Source organism: Littorina saxatilis, linkage group LG10 (genome assembly GCF_037325665.1).
Source record: "Littorina saxatilis isolate snail1 linkage group LG10, US_GU_Lsax_2.0, whole genome shotgun sequence".
Classification (NCBI taxonomy): domain Eukaryota; kingdom Metazoa; phylum Mollusca; class Gastropoda; order Littorinimorpha; family Littorinidae; genus Littorina; species Littorina saxatilis.
Window position 1 is genome coordinate 41770417 of NC_090254.1, and position 7500 is coordinate 41777916.

At 54.7% G+C, this 7500-nt stretch overlaps 1 protein-coding gene and 1 non-coding gene across 2 annotated transcripts in view; one reads left to right on the forward strand and one right to left on the reverse strand.

Moving 5' to 3' along the window:
- Nucleotides 1–7500, forward strand: part of LOC138978857 (peroxisome biogenesis factor 2-like) — a 49947-nt gene that overhangs the window by 22662 nt on the left and 19785 nt on the right. The window lies entirely within an intron of this gene.
- Nucleotides 7466–7500, reverse strand: part of LOC138979281 (5S ribosomal RNA) — a 119-nt gene continuing 84 nt past the window's right edge. The window contains exon 1 of the ribosomal RNA XR_011459967.1: nucleotides 7466–7500. This exon is cut by the window's right edge and continues 84 nt beyond it. This is a non-coding gene — a ribosomal RNA (5S ribosomal RNA).

Below are 7500 nucleotides of genomic sequence, written 5' to 3' on the forward strand. Positions count from 1 at the left end.
GAGAGAGAGAGAGAGAGATGGAGAGAGAGAGAGAGAGATTTGTTTTGATATTGTCCTAATCTTGATTATTATGAGTGGACTATTTGCGCCTCGATATTTTATTTATGTTCTTACGTTTTATGTTGTTTATTGTAATGCTGTATACATCACACCTGAGTTTCTCCTCGTTGAGATGATAATGTGTTCTATCTATGTCTATGTCTATGTCTATGTCTACTACTACCATCACCTCAAATGTTAATACTACATGTACAGTGGTATCTCCCTTAACCACCCCATTGCTTCACTGCTCCTTCGATGTCGCGACCCACTTTTTCTCTGACGGAGTATTTTCTCTTTTATTTTTTCCTGTTTGTTTACCTCTATATAACGCCCCCTCTCTGTTCCGACGTTCGACCGACCATCAGTGAAAGTCAGAAAAGACGTCATAACGTGAATAATGCCGTCATGTAAAAACAAAAACAACTTCGTCTGTCTGTCTCCCGAGGAATTTCCAGAACGAAGTTTGTCTCGGTGACTGCAACATGTCAGCAGTAGAAGTCACAATGTTTTATTGCCTAGGCTATGAGCCCATTGCACATTGGGGGTGGATTTGGGGTGGGCTATTCGAACACTCGATCAAATATCGAAACCGAATCCGAAAATGTCCGTACAAACTGACATTATACATGTCAGACGTGTCGCGCTCTGAACGAGGCCATCAATGTCCGTTCAATGCCCATTTGTCTTTCACATCACACAAGATTTGAGATTCGATCGCGTAGCATGTCTATTACTTAACCAAGGTAGAACCGAATCAAGTCCACCAAAATCTTCTGCCTTTCTTCAACCTGTCGTAGATGGTGCTGTGGTATTTTCCGCCGTTCAATCGGTCTCCACAAGGCGAGCTGCTGCATGTAGCATAGTTCTTGTCAGCAGTAGAACATTACTTGTAAGTTCGCCGCCAGACTGAGCTCGCATCGGTGTCTTGTATCATTAATACTCGCGGGGCCAGTTTGTACAGAGAAGGAAACTCTGTAATCCAAATGGTACGATTATGTGCACGACCGTTTAAAATCACCCCAACATATAGGCAGCCGTACGCTGTCTTCGGAGTATGCATTTTCAGTGAAACTGCAGAAACACGAGTCCGAATATGTCACAGCAAACGTTTGACCTCCATCTGTATTCATTAGAACAGTCTTTGAAGATTGTATTAACAAATATTTGCACAGAAATTCTTCGGGGCACAGCATTATTTTCGCGGCTTTTAGATTTGGTAGCTTTATTGCGCTTTATCGATGAGATCTGTTTACTTTCCTCTTTAGGTATTCACTATTGGAGAGGAGAGAATATTATGTAGGTCAACAAGGTATTGTATGATCACAGAGAGGGTGATCAAGAGTGAACAAGTGGTTTTGAGTGCTTCGGGGTGTTCGAATCCGTGTAAGCAAGAGACCGTATTTCTTTTGAAGAAGCCGGAAGTTCAGGTTTTGTTAAAAGGAGATGCGTGACGTTTGTTTTAGTTTAGACCAAACTGTAAGGCTTCTTTTTAAGCCTACTGTCTATATGATACTTACCGAGACAGTACTATTCTTGCACATTATCTATTATAGGCCGAAAAAATTGGACAAAACGCTGAGTGGGTACAATTATCTCCCATAACCATGCGCCACCGTGGATCCCAAGCACTGTCCGAGTGCTTCCCCCTTACAGGATGTAGGTGGCGCGTCCTCTTTCTTTATGAGCTGCAGACCCTCAAAAAGCCCATAACATATCAAGAGGGGAGGCGGGAGGGAAACTCTAATAGTACTGTCTCGGTAAGTATCATATAGACAGTAGGCTTAAAAAGAAGCCTTACAGTCAATATAACACTTACCTCGACAGTACTATTCTTGCACAGAATACCAGAGTGGTGTGAGGGTGATATGTAGAGTATTAAACTCCTTAATCAAAATCACTTAAATCCAAGGATTAAGATACCCAGGCAATTTTCGAACAGTACTACCGTAAAAGAAAATATACCCAAGAAACATACCTTAGACTGACGTGACCATGCTAGCAACCACTGCTGTGTGGTGAACTCAATGTCAAAGTCCAGGCCACTCAAAGCTTGACTACCACTGAGTCTACGGCAAGTGGCTAAAGCGATGAGGAACAATTAGTCTTAAAAATCAGCAACTTGATACTGATGCCTGCCAGGGGTTCAAACTCATTGCTACGCAGGAGTTTGAGGACCAGAAAGACATCCCCCTTGGGAAATGAAACCCGAGGTTTAGACACCGCTGCATTGCTAATACCCGAAAGGACATTAGCGATGAGGGAGGACCTGATCAAGTGTTCAGTTCTGCGACCAGTAGCGGCCGCAATCGTGGAAGCGATGGCAGATCTGTATCCAAGAAGAGTCTTAGAAGAAAGACTCTTCTTTTGATACACTTCCACCAGGAAGTTGGCCAAGTCCTGTGTTGAGGGATAAAGCGGCTTTATCCCCTTGGACAAGGCGAAGGTGGCCCAAGCTCTCCAGCGTAAGTCGTAGAGCTGATTAGTTGATCGCCTCTTAGCGTTCAAGGAAAACTCTACTGAACTCTTGTGCAATCCTAGTGCAAGCAGTTTGGAGCGCACAAGAGCCATGCGGTCAAGCACAGACTCTCTGGACGTGGATGAGGGAGGCATGATCGAGGCTGGAGCAGACCTCCCCCGTCCAGATCCAGAGGTAGAGGGTCTACGTGGGTGAGACCGCGAAGATCTGGAAACCACGGAGCTGTTGGCCAGTAAGGCGCGACCAAAATCAGTCTTGGTCGTTCCTGCAGATATTTTGCCAGCACCCTCGGAATCAGAGATGTCGGGGGATAGGCGTAAGCATCGAGGAGCCTCCACAAGAGAGTGAATGCGTCCAAGTGGAACGCATTCATGTCTCGAAAGGGGCTGACGTACCTGGGAAGCCGAGCGCTGAATCGAGTTACGAACAGATCGATCAGAGGACGGTCCCACCTTGCCCACAGACGCTGTAGAACGTTGTGAGCGATGGTCCATTCTGTGGAGAGAACCTGATCGCCCCGACTGAGAATGTCGGCCAGGGCGTTCAGTTTCCCCGGAACGAACTGGACTGACATCCGGACCTGATTGGTCTGGCACCAGAGCAGAATCTCCTCCGCCAACAGGGAGAGGGACCGAGAATTGGTGCCCCCCTGGTGGCGAAGGTAAGCTAAGCATGTGGTGTTGTTGTCCCCGTTGAAAATCAGAGGGGCCAAGGACAGGCCGAATGGGAGGGCCCGAAACTCGAACACCGTGCCCTCCCAAACGAACCGGAGCAGATGTCGGTACCCCGGGGCCACCAGGATGTGGAAGTAAGCATCCTGGAGGTCCCAGACATGGCCCAATCGTTTGGCCGGATGGCCAACCGGACCGACGAAGGGGTTTCCATCTTGAACTTGCACCTGTGAAGGTACAAGTTCAAGGTGGAGAGGTCCAACACCGGCCTGAACCGGCCGTCCTTTTTGGGGACGGTGAACAGGCGGGAGCAGAACCCCAGAGAAGGCTGAGAAAGGGGGTAGACCGCCTTCTTCTCGACCAACGAGTTCACCTCGTCCTGAAGAGCCTGCCATCTGGCAGGCTCTCGAGGAGGGGGGAACGTCCAAGGTAGAGCGGACAATGGAGGTTGTGACGACAGCGGTAGAGAAAACCCCGACCACACCACCCTCAAGAAAAACTGGTTGGAGACCAGTCTGCCCCACATGCCGCGGGCCCGAAAAAAGGGAACCGCCGGACGAAAGAGGGGCAACTTGAGGGGGCGTCAACGTAGGGCCGGGACTCACTGAAAATTCTGCTGGCGGGCAGGCGCAGGCTTGCGACCACCCCCCCTGGTGGTGCTGCTTCCCCTTACCTGTCTGAGCACCCTTCGTCTTGCTTGGGAACGCAACAGGCGCCTAAGAGGAGGAAGAAGGAGGCAGTGAAACTGGCTTCTTCTTCTTCTTCTGAGGCTGGGAGCTGGAGGTGACTGTAGCACTTCTCTTACTCCCCGCCGCCGTCGCCGAAGCAGCGAGGCCAACCATCAGAGAATCAGTGTTCCTCTGGCGTGTGGACTCCACCACAGAACGAACAGTGTCCGGATGAAAGAGGGAAGAAGGCTGAGGAAACGTGTTCCTCAGACTCTTCCTCATATCCGGAGGCACTATAGAAGTAGGCAGAAAATGATCACGGAACAGGGCCAATAAAGTGGACCAGTGTTCCAATGGCCAATTCTGCCGCAGACGTCACGCACGATCGCACGGCATGCAAAGCCCGATCCACTCGAACCGTGTCAAGGACCCGAGTGGAATCGGACTCTGCCCGATTGGGAGGGTCCAACAGTGTGGACAGCGTGCTCATCCATGTCAAGGCCTGTGATTGGGCCTCGACTGTGGAAGAAACGGTGGCCTCAAGATTGTGGAACGAAGCAGAGCTCAGTTCCACCTTCTTGACCGAAGGCACCTCCCCAACGAACACATCACCGTCAGCCCCACCCTAAACACTCGAAGTCTGGAAAGGGAGAGTTCGAGAGTCAAAGGGAAAAGGGAGGGACGAAACAGATTGGACACGAGGAAACAGTGGAGGTGCGCCTCCCGAAGGAAAGCATGGCACTGAACCCGCGTCCTCCCGAGGAACATAGGTCGCGTTTGCACGTGAATCTGTACTCCTCAGGCGATGTGCTGCCGCTTCCACCGTGGCACTTAGACTAGGGTGGAACGCGAATTGCCGGCGGCCGGATCGTTCATAAAACGAGCCGCCGGCAGACGCGGCGTGAGCCTCCCGCGCCCGGGCCGAAGCGGACTCAAAGGACGAGAGGGCGTCTCAGGGAAGGACGTCCTGAAACTGTTCAAACGTCCTTCTAGCTGTGCGAGGACGAGCCTCCTGCCTCTCGTCCTCAGACCCCGGGTCCACGTCCTGTGTGTCAACACTAGACGACAGACGCTTAAGAGAGGCATCCGTGACGTCAAGACGCCGCGTGATGTCTGTCATGTACTGTTGGAAAGTACGAAGCATAGCTTCGGAAGTTCCATCAGAAACCGGCAAGGGTAGAGTTTCAGTGTTAACCTCAGGGCGACCCTGATCCTCCTCCCTATCGTCCTCCGACTCACTCTCCTCTTCACTTCCCGACAACTCCTCAAAAGCAGGAGTGTAGGGAGCTTGAGGGGGAAGAGCCGAAAGCGATGAAGCAGGCTGTGAAGAAACGCCCACAGAAGCAAGAGGCCGCGAAGACCCCTGCCCCAAAGACGAAACGTCTCCAGCAGCCGAAGGGGGAGAAAAACAACAACCCTGCGACTGTTGGGTCAGCCCAGCCAACGAACCCCCGCCATTTATAGACTGAACAGGAACCCATCGGGTCTGATCAGAAAAGAAATGGTCCGGTCCGGTCGGGGGTGCCGATCCGGTCCGGTAGGGTGGTCCGGTCCGGTGCCGTACCATCCGGAGGTCCCGTTCAGCACCGAACCATCGTACCCACAGAAGTGTTCGGGTGGTTAGGTCCGGACGTGGACATACCGTACCATCCGGACCCGTAGGTCCGGTGGTCCGGTATGGTCCGGTTCGGTGCCAGACAATCCAGACCAACAGAGGTGGTCGGGTGGTCCCGCACCGGACCATCCGGACCCGTAGGTCCGGACCCGTAGGTCCGGTACCATCCGGAGGTCCTGTTCGGCACCGAACCATCCGTACGCACAGAAGTGTTCGGGTGGTTCGGTCCGGGCGTGGACGTACCGTACCATCCGGACCCGTAGGTCCGGTTCGGTGCCAGACCATCCGGACCAACAGAGGTGGTCGGGTGGTCCGGACCGGTCCGGTAGGGTGGTCCGGTGTTCCGGTCCGGTGTTCCGGTCCGGTCCCGTACCATCCGGAGGTCCCGTTCGGTACCGAACCATCCGTACCCACAGAAGTGTTCGGGTGGCTCGGTCCGGACGTGGACACACCGTACCATCCGGACCCGTAAGTCCGGTATGGTCCGGTTCGGTGCCAGACCATCCGGACCAACAGAGGTGGTCGGGTGGTCCGGTCCGGACCGGACCACCGGTCCAGCACCGGACCATCCGGACCCGTAGGTCCGGTCCGGTCCCGCACCATCCGGAGGTCCCGTTCGGCACCGAACCACCCGTACCCACAGAAGTGTTCGGGTGGCTCGGTCCGGACGTGGACATACCGTACCATCCGGACCCGTAGGTCCGGTTCGGTGCCAGACCATCCGGACCAACAGAGGTGGTCGGGTGGTCCGGACCGATCCGGTAGGGTGGTCCGGTGTTCCGGTCCTGTGGTCCGGTCCCATACCATCCGGAGGTCCCGTACGGCACCGAACCATCCGTACCCACTGAAGTGTTCGGTCCGGACGTGGACCTACCGTACCATCCGGACCCGTAGGTCCGGTGGTCCGGTATGGTCCGGTTCGGTGACAGACCATCCGGACCAACAGAGGTGGTCGGGTGGTCCGGTACCGGACCATCCGAACCCGTAGATTCGGTCCGGTCCCGTACCATCCGGAGGTCCCGTTCGGTACCGAACCATCCGTACCCACAGAAGTGTTCGGGTGGCTCGGTCCGGACGTGGACATACCGTACCATCCGGACCCGTAGGTCCGGCATGGTCCGGTTCGGTGCCAGACCACCCGGACCAACAGAGGTGGTCGAGTGGTCCGGTCCCGACCGGACCACTGGTCCGGTACCGTACCCTCCGGACCCGTAGGTCCGGTGTGTTCCGGTTCGGTGCCAGACCACCCAGACCAACCGAGGTGGTCGGGTGGTCCGGTCCCGACCGAAACACTGGTCCCGTACCGTACCATCCGGACCCGTAGGTCCGGGGGGTCCGGCAAGGGCCAGAGGTACTGTCCCGCACCGGACCCTAAGGTCCGGTACGGTCCCGTACCATGGGTCCCGTCCGGACCAAACCCGGAGGTCAAGTCCAGTCGGGACCCGTGGGTCCGGTTCGATCCCGACCCGTAAGCCTGGAACGTTCCGGACCCTTGGTCCGGACCATCCGTCACCCGAACACCAGACGCTAAGGAATGGCGTGGGGTCAAGACGGTCCGGTCGGAGGTGTCGGTCTGAGCAACAGAAACAATGTTCCCGTCGCCCTGACCATTCGACAGAAGTACCACGTTCTGTCGAACACCTCCACGTCCAGTAACTAGTCGGCCGGAGCGTTTCAAGAGGGACAGCCACCAGTCACACGGACGTCAGAGGGAACCGTAGTAGCAGTGGTCGTAGGCACGAAGCCTGAAACCCCTGCCCCCACAGGACCGCCCTGAACGGGGTCAATTCGCATCCCAACCCCAGCGGGGAGGGAATTCAGAGACCCCGTCATCTCCTCCGATCTCCCCCCCCAGGAGGCCGAAACTACTGTCAAAACAGCAGCAGACGACCCAGCGAGGGAGTTCAGAGGAGGACCCGTGTCCCTCCTGGCTTCCACAGCGGTGGAAACCGAGGAGGGCACAGGAGAGGCACCGGAAAAAGAAAGATTTTAATGCCAACTGCACCCGGTGTTCCCAGGCGGTCACCC